The 19,696-nt window shown below is 27.2% G+C and overlaps 3 non-coding genes across 3 annotated transcripts; 1 reads left to right on the top strand and 2 right to left on the bottom strand.

Annotated features, from left to right (window-relative positions):
• Positions 1-12,611: 12,611 nt before the first annotated feature.
• On the bottom strand, positions 12,612-12,693 carry TRNAL-AAG (transfer RNA leucine (anticodon AAG)). The gene has a single exon. It is a non-coding gene; the product is annotated as a tRNA-Leu (tRNA).
• An 841-nt stretch (positions 12,694-13,534) lies between these two features.
• On the top strand, positions 13,535-13,616 carry TRNAL-AAG (transfer RNA leucine (anticodon AAG)). Its single transcript has one exon. It is a non-coding gene; the product is annotated as a tRNA-Leu (tRNA).
• A 5,028-nt stretch (positions 13,617-18,644) lies between these two features.
• On the bottom strand, positions 18,645-18,726 carry TRNAL-AAG (transfer RNA leucine (anticodon AAG)). Its single transcript has one exon. It is a non-coding gene; the product is annotated as a tRNA-Leu (tRNA).
• Between the last annotated feature and the right edge of the window lie 970 nt (positions 18,727-19,696).

The raw sequence follows: 19,696 nt of genomic DNA, 5'->3' as shown, positions 1-19,696 counted from the left end.
ATTTTTCAGAAGCATAATACTAATATTGATTCTATCAATATCTCTAGGTGTGGGATCAACGATTTCTCCTCATCTACAACTGAATAGTCCAGCGGCTCGGCGCTCTTGATAGAGACTTTATGGCCCATCAGGAGCTCGGAGTGAAGGGCGGGTTAGCCAATGGTGACCTGATCAGCAATTTATTGCAATCAGACTGCGAGATAAATATAAACAGAAGCGGTTCAGTGTTAGAGGAGGTTGGGCGGGCAGGGCGAGGTGAAAGTACAAGGTCAGAGCGGGTAAATGGGAGCACTGGATGCCGGTTTGGTCTATATCGTCTCAGGGCACGCCTTATATTGGCATTTTATCATCTAATTACTGTAATCTAAGAGCTTGAATATTAATTGGTATATTAATTGATAATCGATAATAGCAATTAAAGGACATTAACAGTACTTACTATAATATATCAAGGGCCATTTACTTTTAAGCACAAATCTACTAAATACGCCAATAGAAAAAGAAGCAGTAAAAAAATAACTTATGAAGGTTCTAAACTTTAGAAATAATATAAAATGGAATAATAATGATAATTAGGGTGATAATTAAATAAATATAAGGGTAATAATTAGCCATTACGGAACTCAGCAAACAAGTACTTTCTGGTAGTTTATTATTATTTTTTTAAATATTTGTATTTTGTTATATTGCATTCTGTCATATTTTAGACAATGGTAATATGTACGATAGAGCTCATTTACACCAAATTTACTAATATATAACTTAAATGATAGCAAAATAAGAAATAGAAGAGATGGAAAAAAAATAGGTTGACGAATGAAAAGAAGTCAGTAACATTATGTTTTCCCTTTTTTGTAATAAATATTATCCCTTTATAAGTGCAGTTTTTAATTGAAGCAATATTGATTATTTTTAACCGATCTTATTGGAATATCCATGCTTTCCAATCAATAATATCGGATATCGATTCTTTATCGGGAGAACATGGATAAGAAAGACCAATTCGCCTACAATTAGTTAGGTAGTGATTGAATCATAAAAAATAGCATTAATTTTATTATCTTTTTTTTTAATCATTAATGCATTAAAAATTCAGTTTATTGGAAATTCACATTACCATTTATACACTCATCTTTTCGTTCGTTATTTTTAAGATAGATGATTTTAAATTATTTAATTATATTTTGACTAGAGTATTTTTTTTTTTTTTTAGCAAACAAGATAACTATTTTAATATGTATATAAATTATTTATAAGAAATCTAATGTAGTAAGCTGAATCGATTAATACTATAATGGAGAACAATGTGAGGCCTAATCCTTCTCTATTTGATGTGATAAGATCGGGGCAGGAATATAAAATTATTCCTAGCAATCCCAAGAATTATTATATATATTAATTCCAACTTTGAACCAGAAAACATACTTGTTATTTTTTATAAGCTATATAGATATTTTTTATTGAACACAAAGAAATCTCTATATCTAATTGTGATATAATGGAACAATTTCCTTTTGGTTATGGGGACGAAATGAAAATTCTTTAGAACATTATCGATATAGTTGATAAAAAACAAAATCATATATATCTTGGTTGGCTCTGTTTTGGCATATGTAGATTCAATTGCTTAGTTAGTTCGTTGTTTCCAGTTTAAAATTCCAATATTTCTTCAATTTAACTAGGCCCATTGCCACGATAACTTTAGTAACCAGATTAATCTTTATCATGTGTTTGTTAATATCATTAAGGGTTTTATTTGTGCATTATTTTATTTTTTTATCTCAATCCACTTATGCCGTTGTTTTCAATTATAGACACTTTTAAAATATTGCTTGGTCTAACTTTTTTTAAGTTTCCTCTTGTTTTAAGTAATTGTTTAAAAAATAATGCTAGATCGTCGCTAAAAAGAGGTTTTTGTGGGGCGGGTCGGCTGGTAAGGATTGCCTTTTAATTTATAATTCATATTTATTATATTAATAATAATATATGATAATTTGTTTCGACTTTTGAGATCGTGAAATTCGTACATCGACCAACATACTCCCTATAAGGGTCTGTTTCAAAGTTAAGATAATTATGGCTACCACAGGGGGCAGGTGAAGCGAACCATTAATTCCATGGCGTAGCTTTAGGCTATAGCTAGACTATACCACTTTAGCTGGACTGAAATCAACACCTTGTGAATGCCTCAAGGTAATCAAATTGAGAAGACTCAATAAGTATTATATGTATGAAGTACTAATTTTATTTTAATAAAGGGTACGAAAAAAACAGGTTAAGTGGCGGGTTTCATACCTTTTTTATTTTCATTTTGGCAACTTTTTAATAATAAGATACGCCTTACAAATTAACTTATCTATATATGTAGATTTATTTTTCACCTGAAAAATTATTTTCCAAAGTTTTTTAATAACATATAAATAACTACGGGTTTACTCTGTGAAGACATTGATCAATACTAAATATTTCTATATTCATTAATAAAAATATAATTAAATGCAAATTTATTTTTATTTGAGATTGATTAAATAATTCACTATGTTTTTATTAGGGTTCTGTTCAGACCAAGCCTAACCTGTTCTATACGTCAGTTTGGTTAAAAAGAGACATAGGCAAGGATTAGTTCGAAAAAGAAGTTATTTTACTTCATAAACTAGGACTATTTTAATCTGAGGCTTAACGGAAACTCGGAATGTACCCTCATAGCCAGAATATAGTTATTAGGTAAGATTGTTAACAACACTGCTTTAACCCTTGCCTCCTTAACAAAAACAGCTCCTTTCAAATATCCTAACAGTTTTGGTGGTAAGGAAAAAAATGATACAGTTAAGAAAAAACATATTTATAGAAGAAAAATATATCAAAGATATTTCCTTTTACAACGTAATTACCATTTTAGAAAATCTAGATATAGGATACGAACAAATGAAACCGATCAATCAGGTTCACCTTTTAAAACCAGAACTCATGTGGGGCTTTGAGTTATTTTATGTCTTTAAAAATCTAATAGCCCTTGGCATTCAATGAGTTAGACACAGAACTGTACATATCTGGTGCAAGAATATTTCAAGACTGTCACAACTCCGCCTAGACCGGTTGTATAAATGTCGCTTACGGCCTCAATCATCTAACGCAACACGAACATATCAGTCTTGTAATAAAATATAGTGAAAATTTAAAATGGAGCTTTTACAAAAAATAGGGGCCCGGCTCTTTAGATAAAAATCGGTTGAAGAGACCTTAACCTAATTGTACAATCATTGCTCCTGTTCAAACGACTGTAGTTACAGGGAACATGCTACTGGTCCCGGTGGTGATATTGGCCAGAGGAAGTACAATGTGGACATTTTGCCTTTTGAACCATTTTACCGACTCATGATGGTTCCCTTAAGGCTGCCATGCACTGAAACAATATAGGGCGCCAAAACTTATTTCTCAGAATCTTAGCATACATCAAGCGAAAGTATTTCACTATCACAACCAGTGAGCAAATTACCATGTCGAAAACTATGCTCTAAACAGGCAATCGTTCTTGAAGCCATGTTGATATATTTCTATGGATTTCACTGATATATTACTCCAACTATAACAATAGCATTAAAATAATTCCAATTATAGTATCAATTGGAAATTTGTCAATTATGTAAGTAGCAATAGTTAGTAGTAGTTAGTTGAAACCGTGAGTAGCTACTGCTATAGAGGGATTTCCAGAGATGGGAAGTTTTATTATTATAGCTTACTTTATTATTGCTATATTTTGTTAAGTAGGATTCATCTTTAAATTATTAATTATTAATGAGAATTATCGAAAAAAAATATTCTTTGGACCTTATTATATCTACATTGTAAAAAAATGTTTACTTATATAGTTTTATTTTTTACAATATAGATTTTTTTCAAACATTCTGATTGATACTTAATAATTTAAAGATTAATCCTACTAAAAAATACAGCAATAATAAAAAATGTTCATAAGAATAAAAAGTAGAGTTATCTCAAAAAATTAACTTGCAAAACCTTTATTTGTATTATATTCTCATCGCTGGAAACCCCTCATCACTTCTGTTTTTAAATATACATGTATGTATAAAATATAAGTATTGGAAAAAATGTATTATTACATATATAATTTTTATTTTTAATACCATACTAATGTTTGTCTATAACATAAATATATATCATTAACAAAACCTCGATTCGTAGTAGTTTTCTACTGTTGCAAGATGGTTGCACACTTGTTTTTTTTTGTTGTTTTTTTTTCAGTAAAACATATTTTTTGTTGAAGCTGGGTATTGATCGATTATCAGTTATACATAACATAAATTCACAAAAGTGATTAATAAATGTATTATAATCATAGAATAAGCTATATTATTTTATGCATAAATTTCAATGAAATGAAATCAAAATATTAATTGTTTAATATAGGGCGAAATGATATCGAACCTATGTGTATAATTATAAACGCCTAACCATATGCTGTTGGCCGCAACTGAGTTTACTTTGGTTTGCCAATAAGATCAATGCATATCTACTAATAAATCTACTCATGATACACGACCTCGTTCTCATTCCTTATAGAATATGGAGCGTAGTAAATTAGGAAATTTGTGATGCATACTGCTCGCTAATTGATTGGATAATAACAACGGTAAATCGACCGATGGAAACCCACTTCCATTCATCGAGTCAGAGGTATTACAATAAAGAAGAATCCTAGTCCTAATCGTGGAGTAACTGATTAAGCAGAGCCGGTTAATCTGGAGTTTATAAAGAAAACATCTAATATTAATTTAACCCCAATAAGGTAATTTTTTTTCTGACCTCCTTTATTGAATATATATGTTTAACAATATTAATATATACCTGAGTATCTAAATACATATATAATGGTGCCCTTCCTTTGCCATATGGCATTATAAGGGGTTGAGCTGGGTCTGCTGAGGGCGGTGGATACAACATTGGCCCAGGAGCCGCTGGCCGGGGGGTACAAAGAACGGAGGGGGCTGCTCCACTAGGGAATAAGGGTTAAGATGACTTCAGGCTGCAGAACCCGAAGCCCTTTCCTCAGCGAGGACGTCGACCAAGGGGACAGTACTAAAAGTTTACAACCCCTCACGATAGCCGAGCAATCTAAACCATAGTAAAAATTAACTTTATGTACATAGTAACATCAATAGATAATCAGAGAGGGAGATAGTTTACAATAATGTAGTTCAGTTCTCTTAACCTCTTACCTTTCTAAATTTGGATTTAGGGAAGGTTCATAAGTCTTACAAGACCAGGGCTATAGCTTAAAAAATTTCGAAGAATTAGGAATGATGAATTTTAAAAAAAATTACAACTCAAGCCAATACCTCCCGAAGTGAGTGAACTAGATGTTATCTATTTTGAGCTACATTTTCAATACTATGGTTTTTTATCTTTCAATTTGTGAGAAAAATGTTTTGAGTCCAATTTAAATTTTCTTATAAATGCATTGTGTCAATATTACTAAAGCATAAAATTTTTCAAATTTGACTCGTCAGTCTCACTCTCTAATAAGAAATATTTTCGGTCATCGTATAATTAATAAACTTAACTAGATAAATAAAAATTTTAATGCTATTGTATCACTAAATGGTTTCAACATAAATTCTGAAAAGGTTTTGTACTAATAATCAAATTAGATTAAGAACTGGATTTCATTATATGGATTGTTATGTTGAATAATTTTTACTTAATTCTGTTTCTTGCCATCGTACATTTCACATCACATTTACACGCTGTCGCTATAGTTTAAATATAGTTGTAAATGTTAAGAAATGAAGAATAAATTATGATTCTAATAAATATATTTTTATTTAATACTAATGAATATTATACCGTTTTAGCCGGTTTGCTTTTAGCTACTTAATTGCTACTTTCAATCAGTTCCACTTTTTATAGGATCCTAGTGACATTCTAATTAAAACTACTATACTCCAATACTGCCTGACTTTTAAAAGGTCGCCGTCCTTGGTTGCTTACGGAGCTATTAATGAGTATATTTTGGGGAAACCAACAGCTGAATTTCATAATTTTTCATAAAACAACTCAATTCCATGAAGCCTTATACTTTCATGTAATTTTCTTTATTCCAAATCTTCATACAAGTTATTTAAGTACTATTAATTGCGTCCTGTTCCCTAATGACATTTTTTGAAAAAAATAAAAATACTGGTTTATCCCATTTTTAATTATTATTGCCAGGAATAATATACCTCAGCTCCAATTACCAGGCCAATTAAAGGCCCTAACGTTCCTTTGTTACTTTCATGTTAATTACTGAATAACTGTAAACAGAATTTAATATTCAGAACTAGATGCAAATAATCCATAACACTTAAAATAAACATGAACAAACACAGAGGTTAACAATCGTTTTATAAAGGACCTAACTTTTGTTATTACCTCTCATTAATAATTCAATCTATGCATAGACAAATTAGGGATTATATTTTACATTACCTATTATATATTTTTTTAATTTTCAATTCAATCAACTTTTATTTATTTGGTTCATTTTCCATGTTTTGTTTTTTTTATAAGGGAATTATTTAAGCTGAAAGAAAAACAAGAGTGAATCGGCATTCAAAAAAATTAATCACTATAGAACAATTAACAATTTTTTAAAACCAATATAATAATAGTGGAGTGGAGTGTGCGCATTTTACAAATTTTACTTTTCACCCCTACGTAGCCCAGCTTTTATGTGGTAGACTAAAAAAAAAATAAATAAAAAAAAATCGTAGGTCTTAGGTAGGTAGTAGGTCGTAGGTAATAGGTAAAGGTGAAAATTGTTAATAAAAAATGTTTGTGTTTCTATAAAATAACCACTAATCAGAAGATAGTTACCCAGAGCACGGTCAGTATCTATGTAAATTAAAAAAAAAAAAATATTATAGGTATATTTTTTACGTTTTTGTCCTTTCTACCAAAATATGTAGTATGTGTTTTACGGGTTTTTATTCTAATTGTATCAATATCACAATACGTTTCTTCAAACTATTTTTTTATCACAATAATTACTTCTGATTATAATTGTATAAATGCCCGAAAAAGGTTCTCTCAAGTAGGGGGCCTAATTTGAACTAATTTGAAAAATATTATGCTATTTGATTACTGCATTCTTAATTAAAACCTATTTTAAAACACTTTGAGGAAAAATGTTTGTCCAGCGAATTTAAAGAATAATTATCAAATTGATCTTTACAAATTAGTTAGACACATTTTTTCAACTAAATACTTTTTTATTTTCTTGTGAAGCTCTACAAAAATGTTTCAACTATATAATGCTAATACATATTTAAAGTGTTTTTTATGTGGCTGGTGGTTTCCTAAAATCACAATGAAATATTACCAATATATAAATATTATAGTTATATATTTTGGAGTGACGCCTGATATTCCGATATCACTTCATACCCTTTTGGGTAGATTTTTCACTCGGGCAGAGATTTGCTAAAATAAACTCTCTTCCGGGCCTTGGAGAAGCGCACCGGAAAGTATCACTGATTACCCGCGATGACTAGCGTGAGATGATTGGTTGTTACGGACCGCGGCGCTGGCGAAAGTGGCCATCGGTAAACAGATCATTAACGGCCCTCAGGTAGTCGAGTCATCCTCCACTCGTCCTAGCCACTCCCGAGGAATGTCTTCATTGTACCATACACCTGATGTCTCTGGAGGGGATCCGAGGAGTTCTACCCACTGTAGGGATTGCAACTTAATGGAAAACTTGGCCAATGCTCTAGCGTATTTCTTATTGTATAGTTAACTAAGATCACGTGAAAGTGTGTGCAATGAAGCAGAAGAACTTTTCCTTTGATGTCTTAGTCGAAAATCAAGAAAGAGATGAAACTAATAATATTGGAAATCAAACCATTTTTTGAAAAAATTCATATTGATAACATTAGTTTGAATTTACATTGGTACAAAACGAGGCCAGTATTAGAAGATCTTTAATTATACTTAAATATTATATCAGATCGTAAAATAAAGTTCTTTTGTTAAATTTGATGCGATGTATATTTGAATCAAAATACAAATTTAATCAAGAAATTAATTATAAATTTCAAGTTTTCACTCAACAATTCAAAAGTACATGCTAGTAATTTGTGTTCTTTTCTGGAACAAATTACCGTTTTAAGACTTCTTTTATTAAAAAATCAGTTGCGAGCATATTGCCTACTATCCAATTCATTGTTCCACAAAAATAAAAATAATGCAAATTATAACAAATAACTTACACAGCGATTTTCAAGTCAATAATTAATTTGTATTACGAATTCATTTAAATATAATTTACTATTCACTCATATAATTTAACAATTATATATCAATTTAAATAAAAATTTTTGATTTAGTAAAAAATTTAAAGACTAAGGGCATATCTATGCAGTGAAAAATGGGCAAAATAAACAATATATGTTAATGTTTAGGAGTTATAACAGCTAAGATGAAACCACTTATAATTAATGAAAAAACTAAAAATCTTAACTTATAAGATTTTGAAGATTTTTTAAAATCTTTTTTGATATAGGACCATCATATAATTCAAGGAAAGTAAAAAATTAGAATAACTAGTTATTCATTTTTTGGCATAATATCATATTTTAAAATTAATGAATTGAAATATTAGTAAAATTCGCTGTTTAAATATTAAATAATATTTAAATAACTTATAATCAATTTTAAATATATTTTTTTAATTCGTAATATAATTTTATAAAAAATAATCTAATTACAAATAAAACTAGAGAAATAATTCCATCTTATAGTCCTGATTCTTTTACGAGACGGGATTTTATTGCATATCTTCGTAAATATAATATTTGATTGTTAGTGATGTTGCCTATAATAAATAATGTAGCTTGGTACAGTTGTAGAGAGTCTTCCAAATATGAATGAAACTTGAGACTAAATTGAAACACACACATTCAACTGAAAGACTAGACATTCATTTTATAGATGTAATGTACAGATGCAAGGGCTTTCTGTTTTGGTGACATTCACAGTTACATGGAACTTAATAAACATGAGCCCTAGCCAACAATAATATATTTAAATCCTTAAATATATTTTAACTAAATGATTGTATATCTCTATATACCACAACATACCGTCCCTTAGAATAAATAGGAAAATACGTAGTTTATAAAAATACTGTAGTTTTTTTTAAATTAAATTATTTTTATTTTAATGTTTTTATTTTTTCATATATTCATACTTTAATCGATTTCCTTTAACTAGAATTTTGATATTATTAAAAAAATAAAATAATATTCTTTGAGATCAACATGCCAGAGGAGGTTACAAATACATAATTAATAGTATAAATATTAATGTTACAGTAAGGGTTGCAATTGATTGTTTCAACATTAAATTAAATCTTATAATGAATAAGGATAAACTTCTTTCACAATCTATGTTATCATATTTGAAACAAAACCATAGAGAAATAGACAATTAACCTTGCCTAACTAAATACTGCTTCCACTTCTAAACTGATAGGTATTACCGGAGACGTTGCGATACCAAAAATGTTGATACTACTTTCGATACGATACTTTATCTTAAGTGTACATTCATCGATATTATAGTTAAAGCCAATCGATTGAAATATAAAATGCCAATACGTGGAATAACTAAAAACATTAAAATAAAAATCATTTAATTAAAAAAAAACACGGAAATAACCCTGTCTAATACTCCTATTTCTTCTAAGATACGGGATGTTATGGCATATTTCCTATATTAACGGATTTTTAGTGATATTTATAAAAATAATTAAACTTGGTACAGTACTAGGGTTCCATCCTCTAATCGCTATTACTCTTGGCGAGTATATTCAGTCCCATGTAACAGTGAATGTCACCTTGTAGTAAGTTCTTGCATCTGTACAAGTAAATGTAAAAAAAGTATAATAATGTGTTTTCAGAAGTGTCTCGAGTTTATGATTATAAAGATAACTCATAAAATTATTTATTTAAAAACAATATTTTAGGATTAATTTAAAATTATATTAATTTATTCAAAGTTAGGAAATATTATGATAAGTTTATTTTCACCGTATATAAAAAATGCATTTCAGAAAGATTAATAGAAGGGTTTATTAATTGATATTATTACAATGATTCATAATTACTTGATTGTTTTTATTAATTCCTTTATTTGTGTAATAATTTTTTTCATATAGTAAAGTATATTTATTCTCATAATTACAGTTCTGTTCCAAAGTAAAAGTTTCAGGTAAATAAGATATTTTAATTACTATTCTCCATATTAATTATGGAAGGTGTTTCATTAATTAATAGCCTTTCTCTATTAAAAAATATATTTCTTATAGTATATAATTAGCAGTATAACTTTCGACCCTATAGAGTACCTTAATGAGAAATGAACAATAGTTAATTACTTGATTAAGTTGATTTTTATTGAAGATATACGTATTAATATATGTACATTTTATTTACTTTTTTATTCGTGTCATTAATTCGAAATAATAATACTTCGAAAGACGTATTAATAAACTCTATTCATAATTTATTTATTATGCTCGATATATATTTGATAAAATTTCGTTTAATTAAATGTATATTACAACTGTATTACGTAACTGAAGTGAGATTGACTGGGTGCAATCAGGATTGGGTTAGATCACAAGTAATAAAATTAATATAATAAATAACCGTTGATGATACACGCATAACATTTGATGATAAAACAAGGCGAACAGCTTACATAAAAAGCTGTACTTCCGTTTAGCTATCTAAAGCTATATGGGTACTTCAAGAGATGGTCAACCATTAAGTAATTAATATTTTATGTATGAAAGTTATTATTACATTTCATTTGTAACTCAGGAGTAATTATTGTTTTTTACTAATTATCTGTTATTTAACATGGGTGCTGTTATTACTTTTACTGAAAAATGAATCATTCTGTAATTAATGAAACAATAAAATTAGAAGGAAGAGAAACCGAGAATGTTCGGTTTCATTCTATATTGTTTTGTAAAATAGAAAGTTTTCTTTTGAGATACAGATATTGACATTTGATTTTATATAATATGCTAAATAATAATTACAAATAAATAATAGCTTATTAGATCTAAATCTATATGAATACTTCAAGAGATGGTCGACCTTTAAGTAATATATGAAAGTTATTATATTTTACTCGTGCCTCAAAGGTGATTTTTTTTTCTAATCATCTGCTTTTTAACATGGACGCTATATTTGTTTTTACTACAAAAGGAATTATTCTGTCATTAATGAATCACAAATTAAAAAGGAAGAGAAACCGAGAATATTGGGTTTTTTTTCTATATTGCTGATTAAAATGGAGAGTTTTATTTTGAGATACAGTTATTGACATTGAATTTTATATAATAAGGCTAAATAATAGTTACAAAGATATTATAAGTGACTAGGCATATATTTAAAATTTTACCAGTGGTTTTTAAAATAATATTTGTGAATTTGAACTATCTAACAAATTATTAAAATGAGGCTAAGTATAGTAACTTCACTGACTTATGTCCGGTGATTACATGCTTACTATATTACCATATTTGATTAAGGAATTTTCCAAATCGACTAAAAAGCCTACTTCTAAGTTTGGAATGGAATCTAACTGGCTATTAATTATTGTAATAAGCAAAAACGTTTATCATTTGCTCAGTCTCTTAAATCTTTTTGCAATGAAGCAACTCACTAAACAGTAAACCTAGTATAACTAATATATATTTTCTAATTTATTAATTATGAAACATATTGTTTATTTAAAGTAAATACGGTACAATAGAGCCTGAAATATTTTATTCCTTTTTTTCGATTTATTTAAAAATACGTCGGAGTAGCTATTTTTTTCTCTGATCTAATCATTAATATGAATTGTAATATTTTTTTTTCAATATCTTCCTAATCCTACAACTTTTGAATTTGTAAATTTGTAAAATAATTTTATGATACGAACCAAATGCATTCATGTTGATATATTTTACTAATTTCAGAACTAGTTTTAACATTTGTACTTTGGTAAATACTCTACACTCGTCAAATATGTACTCTATTAATTTGTGTATATAAATAAAGAACGAATATTTCAAAATATTTTGGTAATTTCGTATCATGAATGCCAGAATGAGAGAATGATATTAAATACTACAGTTGTTAAAAAGTAAATAATATTAAAAAAATTATAACGATATTAATTATATAATTTAATTTGACTTATCATTAGTTAGTATTTGTCATAAGATATATTTATTAAAAATTTCTTGATCAATACGAATAAGATATTGCAAGAATGTAAAAGAATCTTGGCAGGGGTGGTTTTAGCCCTTTAGAAAGACCACAAAATAGGCCAAAAATAACGCAAGCCTAGTCAGGGTATTTTTGTAATTTTTTATCTTGTCAGAATGAGAGAATGATATTAAATGCTACAGTTGTTAAAAAATAAAAAAATAATATTAAAAAAATGATAACAATTTTATATTATATAATTAAATTTTACTAGTCATTTATACATATATTTATTTAACATAATTTCTTGATCAATACGAATAAGAAATTGCAAAAGATTCCTGGCAGCGGTGGGATTCGAACCCACGCCTCCGAAGAGACTGGTGCCTTAAACCAGCGCCTTAGACCGCTCGGCCACGCTACCCCTATGATCCCGCAAATTAATTACAAGTTTAAATAGTTAAAGGGTAGGTAATTATTCTGAAATTAGATTTCGATAAATATATTCCTTTTTTTGAATTTGATAAAATTAAAAATTTCATTAAACTGTTTCATAATTTTTAAACATTAATTTAATAATTTTAAATGAAATTGTAATTTAATATTTCAAAAGTCGTCTTTTTTTAAAACATACATAATTAATTTTTAAATTACATGTTATATAATAATTATATTTATTGGAACATTAAAATATAGAATTGCATATAGATGTAATTACTTGATTCTAAATCATTCATAATTATCTGAATGATTAAAAAAAACAAATTGGTAAATTGCGTACAAATAATTTAGTTAAGGTAAAAACAAAATTATTAAAATTTGTAAGTATAAAAATGTTTATTTTTAAATTTCAGTTAGTTTTGTAAATAATATTTTTATCTATTTTTTTAAATCATTCTGATAATTATGAATGATTTATAATTAATTAATTACCACCATATGCAATTCTATATTTTAATGTTCCAATAAATATAATCATTATATTAGAAATAAATTAAAAATTAATAAGATATGTTTTAATATGAGACACTGTTTTTTCTTTTATTGATTAATACAGATTTTATTATTATCACTAACTTTTAAAATATTAAATTACAATTTTATTTAAAATTATTAAATTAATATTTAAAATTTATGAAACAGTTTTATGAAATTTTTAATTTTATCGAATTCAAAAAAAGGAATATATTTATCGAAATCTAATTTCAGAATATTTGCCTACCCTTTAACTATTTAAACATGTGATTAATTTGCGGGATCATAGGGGTAGCGTGGCCGAGCGGTCTAAGGCGCTGGTTTAAGGCACCAGTCTCTTCGGAGGCGTGGGTTCGAATCCCACCGCTGCCAAGAATCTTTTGCAATTTCTTATTTATTGATCAAGAAATTATGTTAAATAAATATATGTATAATGACAAGTCAAATTAAATTATATAATGTAAAATTATCATTTTTTTAATATTATTTTTTTACTTTTTAACAACTGTAGTATTTAATATCATTCTCTCATTCTTCTGACATGATAAGAAATTACAAAAATATCCTGACTAGGCTTGCGTTATTTTTGGCCTATTTTGTGGTCTTTCTAAAAGGCTAAAACCACCCCTGCCAATATTCTTTTGCAATATCTCATTCGTATTGATCAAGAAATTATGTTAAATAAATACTAAATTACAATTTCATTTAAAATTATTAAATTAATATTTAAAAATTATGAAACAGTATTATGATATCTTATCAAATTCAAAACAGAAATATATTTATCAAAATCTTATTACACAATAAATGCCAACCATTTAACTATTTAAGCTTGTAATTAATTTGCGGGATAATAGGGGTAGCGTGGCCGAGCAGTCTAAGGCGCTGGTTTAAGGCATCAGTCTTTTCGGAGGCGTTGGTTCGAATCCCACCGCTGCCAGGAATCTTTTTCAATTTCTTATTCGTATTGATCAAGAAATTAAGTTAAATATATATATGTATAATGACAAGTCAAATCAAATTATATAATGTAAAATCGTTTTCATTTTTTAATATTATTTTTTTACTTTTTAACAACTGTAGTATTCAATATCATTCTCTCATTCTGACAAGATAAAAAATTACAAAAATGTCCTGACTAAGTTTGCGTTATTTTTGGCCTATTTTGTGGTCTTTCTAAAGGGCTAAAACCACCCCTGCCAAGATTCTTTTGCAATATCTTATTCCTATTGATCAAGAAATTTTAAATAAATATATATTATGACAAATACTAACTAATGATAAGTCAAATTAAATTATATAATTTAAAATCGTTATATTTTTTTTAAAGTAGATTAAGTAAATTCAACTGAAAGATTGGTATCAATAACTGCATCCAGTTAAAACTAAATATTTACATATATATTGCCATTTTTTGTTTTAGTTACATAAAGTAGTTGAATATTAATCTGGTGAAAAACAAAGTTGATATATATTTTTTTACAACTCAAGAATCCCATAAATCAGAATTTTCATGATAATCAAAAAATATTTAAAAAATTCCTAATCTAAATTTGTTTAGTTACTAATTATTAGAATTCATTTACCACCAAAAAACTTTATTTTTGATTGATTAACGTGTTTTTTGTTTGTTTTTTTTCAAAATCTTCCTTGTCTTCCTAAAAATATTTAAGTCTATTAAAACCAAAAGACTGGCCAGTAGGGAGAAATTTATGATCAAAATTAACCATTATTTTTACATGATTCAAAAAGGATACAATTTTATTATATATATAACAACAAGGTAGGTAGTTAAGATTTGATGCGCGGCCATAAGGTCTTAAGAAATATGAATTTTTCAGGAGAGTAAATACAAAGTTCAAAATATTATGTAAAGTCTAATTATTGATATTTTTGTAATTGTTATTTTTAAAAAACAATATAATAGTAAGTATATCTGAAGCATAGACCTTATCACCAAAATGTAGCTCTGATTTGGTGCTATAAAATACATAATCTCCAATGCTCAAAAGTGACTTAAGCCCTTATGGCCGCTCATCAAAGAAATAATATTTAAAAAAAATGTCCTAAACAGGTTGGGACCTTATTATTTCTATGGGTAGAAAGAATACTATATGGAAGAGTATATATTATTTCAGATAACTTATTATTTTCATAACATTCTATCAACTGATCGGATTTAGGTGATTTTTTAGATAATTTAATTAACTATCATGTCACGTATATGATATATAAACGAAATTTCTGTGCAAATGTTTAATTTTGGTTATAACCTTCTTTCTACAGATCGGATTATAGATTTAAATAGATTTGATCCTTCCCAGGAAGACTTGGACCATTTTGATTGGTGTTGATAGGTAAAAAAACCTTTGAACACCTTACGCGAGGGACATATTCGTTAATACGAAGGTTATAAAAAACCCTCTATATTTTGAACGACTTGAAGATTTTAGGTTGTACGATAAAGGAAATAAAGATTTATACAAACTGTGAAACTATTAATCTTTATACTGGTATGTCTAAAAAAATTGGAAGCGAGCCATCGTATTGTGTTTCAACGCCTACATCTATTCTCTACCTCAAACAAGTTTAGCGGTATTTATACCCTTGTTCAATGAAATTTAATCCATTTATTAATGTTTCTGCGTGTGTTTGTTGAGGAGGGAGAGCGTGCGAATAAAAAATCTACGTAAGATTGGATACATAAATCTTGTATGATGTTTAAACAGTACAATCAATCATGGTGAAAGTGAATCAATGATTTCTTAATTATTTAATAAAAATTATGTTACAATTTGTCTTAGTCAATCTTTGATCATGGATCCAATAATTTCTGTTCATTAAAAAAAATTGTTTTTCTTAAATTTAATTGTTATTCAGTATTTTTTTTTTTTTTGCCAAAAAGATATTTCAGATAATTTTTGCATTTCCGAGTCACAGTAAAATTATTTATCTTATCAATTTGAATTACAACATTACTACAAGAATTATTTAGTCCGTCTTACATATCCAGGTAAATGTATTTTCAAGATAATATATATATATATATATAGGAAATATACTTGAATTTCCAAAAATAATACAAGATTTTCAGAAAATCCTTCTTTCTTTTTTTCCTATACAAATCAAATCTCCATCCTCATTACAGTAAACCTCCCTTTTTATTGATTCATATTTTTCAATTTGAAATTCGTATATTGTCTTTTATTGCATCAAATTGCAGATATTAATATTATTAGTTTTAGTGAACTTGCTTGTGCAATTACCAGTCATCTCGGTCTACATTCCACAATGATACGCCGGGACAGGTTTTGCCCCCGATAATCAAGGAATATGGTGAAAGGAGAAGTTCTTACCCCTGATCGCCCTTCATCGTTTTAACCTGTGTATTCAATTATATTAAATGATCCTAATTAATTTGTAGCTAGCCAAGAATATTTTGAACAAAAATATATCAAACAAACTATTCAACGATTTCCCCAATCCGAAAATCTCTATTTTTTTTATCATTAACAAATAGTCATTGATCCTGTTTAGATTATTTTCATGTTCCATTTAATAAATATGAATTTAAAAATTAATCTCTGAATAATTCTAAATACGTCAATTTAATACTAAAACTTTAGCTCTAGTTGAAATTAAATCCATAAAAAACATAATTTATTATCATTGTTAAATGTATTGGGAATTATTAATTTCTTTTTCTTATTCATAAGTCAATAAATCAGTTATGATTGTAATTTATTTTATCTGCGTGACAATACTTCAATGTCATAAGCTAGAAATGTGACTTCGATACACAATTTATTTCAATATAAGTAGAATCATATAGCAAACAGATAAAAACAAGTCTATAAGTCAATATATTAATTGTAGACGAATATAGTTCACAAGCAATCAATCATTGTTTGGATATAGCGTAGTGCAGGACACAGCATCGTGAACTTACGTAATGAGTAGATAAAGTAGGTCATTATGCTCTGTAGGTCACGCCATGTATTTGCCAAATTTATCCAAATAATAAAATATAACATATATACAAAGGCAAGAACAGTAAATGCCAAGGTTTGATTACATGATTAAAAGTCCTACTGAAATAGAAAGCTGACTTCGCCTACGTTTCTACAGTTGAAAGACTATAGTATATTTTTAAAAAAAGTCAATATTTTCCTATGCGGGCAATGTTCCGAAATGATGAATAATAGATTCGAAGGCCTATTTACTATCTAAATTGAATCACATGTTTCAGAATGAATAGTAGGCAGTAGTTAATAGTAGAGACAAGCATTTATTTACAAAACATTTTATTTATACATTTTGATTTAGTCGTATGTAAATCATACTGGTACTAATTTGTCGAATAGTTCTACCTTTAAATGTGTTTATTAAATTTGAAATGAAAAAAAAAAAGTAAAATATATGTACAGAATTAAAAATAAAACACTTTTTATTTGAAAGTAGAGTTTTTTGAATTCCTTAATATAAAATCTTTATACAAAGTTTAAATAAAGTTAAAATACATTTAACGCAAATGTGTGTTAAATTTTACTTTTAATGAACCAATTAGCTCCTGATTTATTGTGGAGATTGACATGATAATGAATTTATATCAAACAATTTTTATATAAATGTGTTTTAAATCTATTATAGTGTAGTAAAATTTATAAATATGGTTATTTGATACACAAGACAGTGTTTAATTAAACCAGGTTCACAAATATTTCAAACATATTCCAGGAGTACCTTCTATCTATGAGATGTAGTTTTCAGTAATTAATAGTTTTAATAGTGATCCTGATGCAGAGTAGGCGATAGCTCGATGGCAACGCCTATACTATCGACTGTAGTTTAACGATATCAGTAAAGAAAAAAGTCTAACGACTATCAACGGTATTTCTGACGTTATGATTTTTCCCGGATTTTTTATTTTCACTAGTCTCGAAAAAATTGGACTATGATAATTAATGATATAATAATAATAAATAAAGATATAATAATAATTAATGAACTTAATGATATAATAATAATAAATAAAGATATAATAATAATTAATGAACTTAATGATATAATAATAATAAATAATTTAAGTTCATTAATTATTATTTAATCATTGAAGACTAAATAAATAGATTAATTATTAGAACAAGGATGTTAAGACATGAAAACCTTTAAAATATTTTGTTCGTTAAAGTATAAATCAAAAAACATTTATATTTTAAAATATTTAAATTTCTGTAATCTTAGTACAAGTGTAGCTTATAGTACAACAGTACATAGTTATAGTTATAGTTATAGTCCGATAGTTAGTACAATAAAAAATAATTTAAAAAAAAGAGTTTTGTAGGAAATCAATAAAATTTAAACTATTCAGTGTAAATTGTTAGTTTTTAAAAAAATATCTGGCAGCGGTGGGATTCGAACCCACGCCTCCGAAGAGACTGGTGCCTTAAACCAGCGCCTTAGACCGCTCGGCCACGCTACCAATTTGAGTTAAAGGATTGGTTATAATAAATATAAAATCAATAATAAAAAATATATGTCAACGATTTCCTGAGATGTTAATGATTTCAAATACACCAATTTATTTCATTATAATTTTAGAAATAAAATTATATTATTTAAATTTATTTATTTAATTTTTTTTATATTAGAGAACTAAAAGACTTGAATAAAGAACTTACATTTCAAACATCAAAAAGCTTACATTTAACTTAATTGTTTATGATTAAGAGTAGTATTTATATTTAATATGAAGGAAAATTGAATATCAATTTTGTTTTTTATAAATAAAGTTAAATCAATTCGCAAGAGAAAAATTCATATTTCACTGCTCAAAGAGAAAATTTCAGTTCATTAATGGATCCGTGCGTTTACAAAAAGTGTGGTAATAAACATTGCAATATAAGTTCGTCAATGCCGTTTAAGATTATTTCAGAAATCGAAGGATATCTAATGATCACAATATTCCAATTGTTACCCAGAAAAATGTTTGCTTAATAAAATAAGATTCAGAAATTAAAAATTATTGCATTATATAATACGATCTGCAGTTATTTATTAAAATTACAATGCACGAATTAAAACACAATAATTCCAAAGAATAGTGGGGTTAGTTGTAAAAAAATAAATTTTTTTAAAATCTTGTAGTCCAAGTTTAGTTAATCAGGCAAAGTTGACCAAGGCAATATTGCAGTGTTCAATATTTCAATTCTGAAATGTATTTATTATTTATTCCACTCTAAACCCTACATTTTATTTCACAAAATAATTTAAAAATTGCTCTAAATTTACCGAAAGAATAAGAGAAAAATAGGAAAAATATAACATTGCAGAAAAGCACCTGATTCAATTTTCTCATAAGCAATTAAAATCATTTAACTAACACAATTTCCATTCATAATTTACATAGATACTATCACATAAATTCCACGCTTTTATTTATGCAGTCTCTT

This window comes from Halyomorpha halys, unplaced genomic scaffold (assembly GCF_000696795.3).
Source record: "Halyomorpha halys isolate HHAL.00 unplaced genomic scaffold, Hhal_1.1 Scaffold121.1, whole genome shotgun sequence".
Classification (NCBI taxonomy): Eukaryota; Metazoa; Arthropoda; class Insecta; order Hemiptera; family Pentatomidae; genus Halyomorpha; species Halyomorpha halys.
This window is presented reverse-complemented; position numbering and strand designations above follow the sequence as displayed.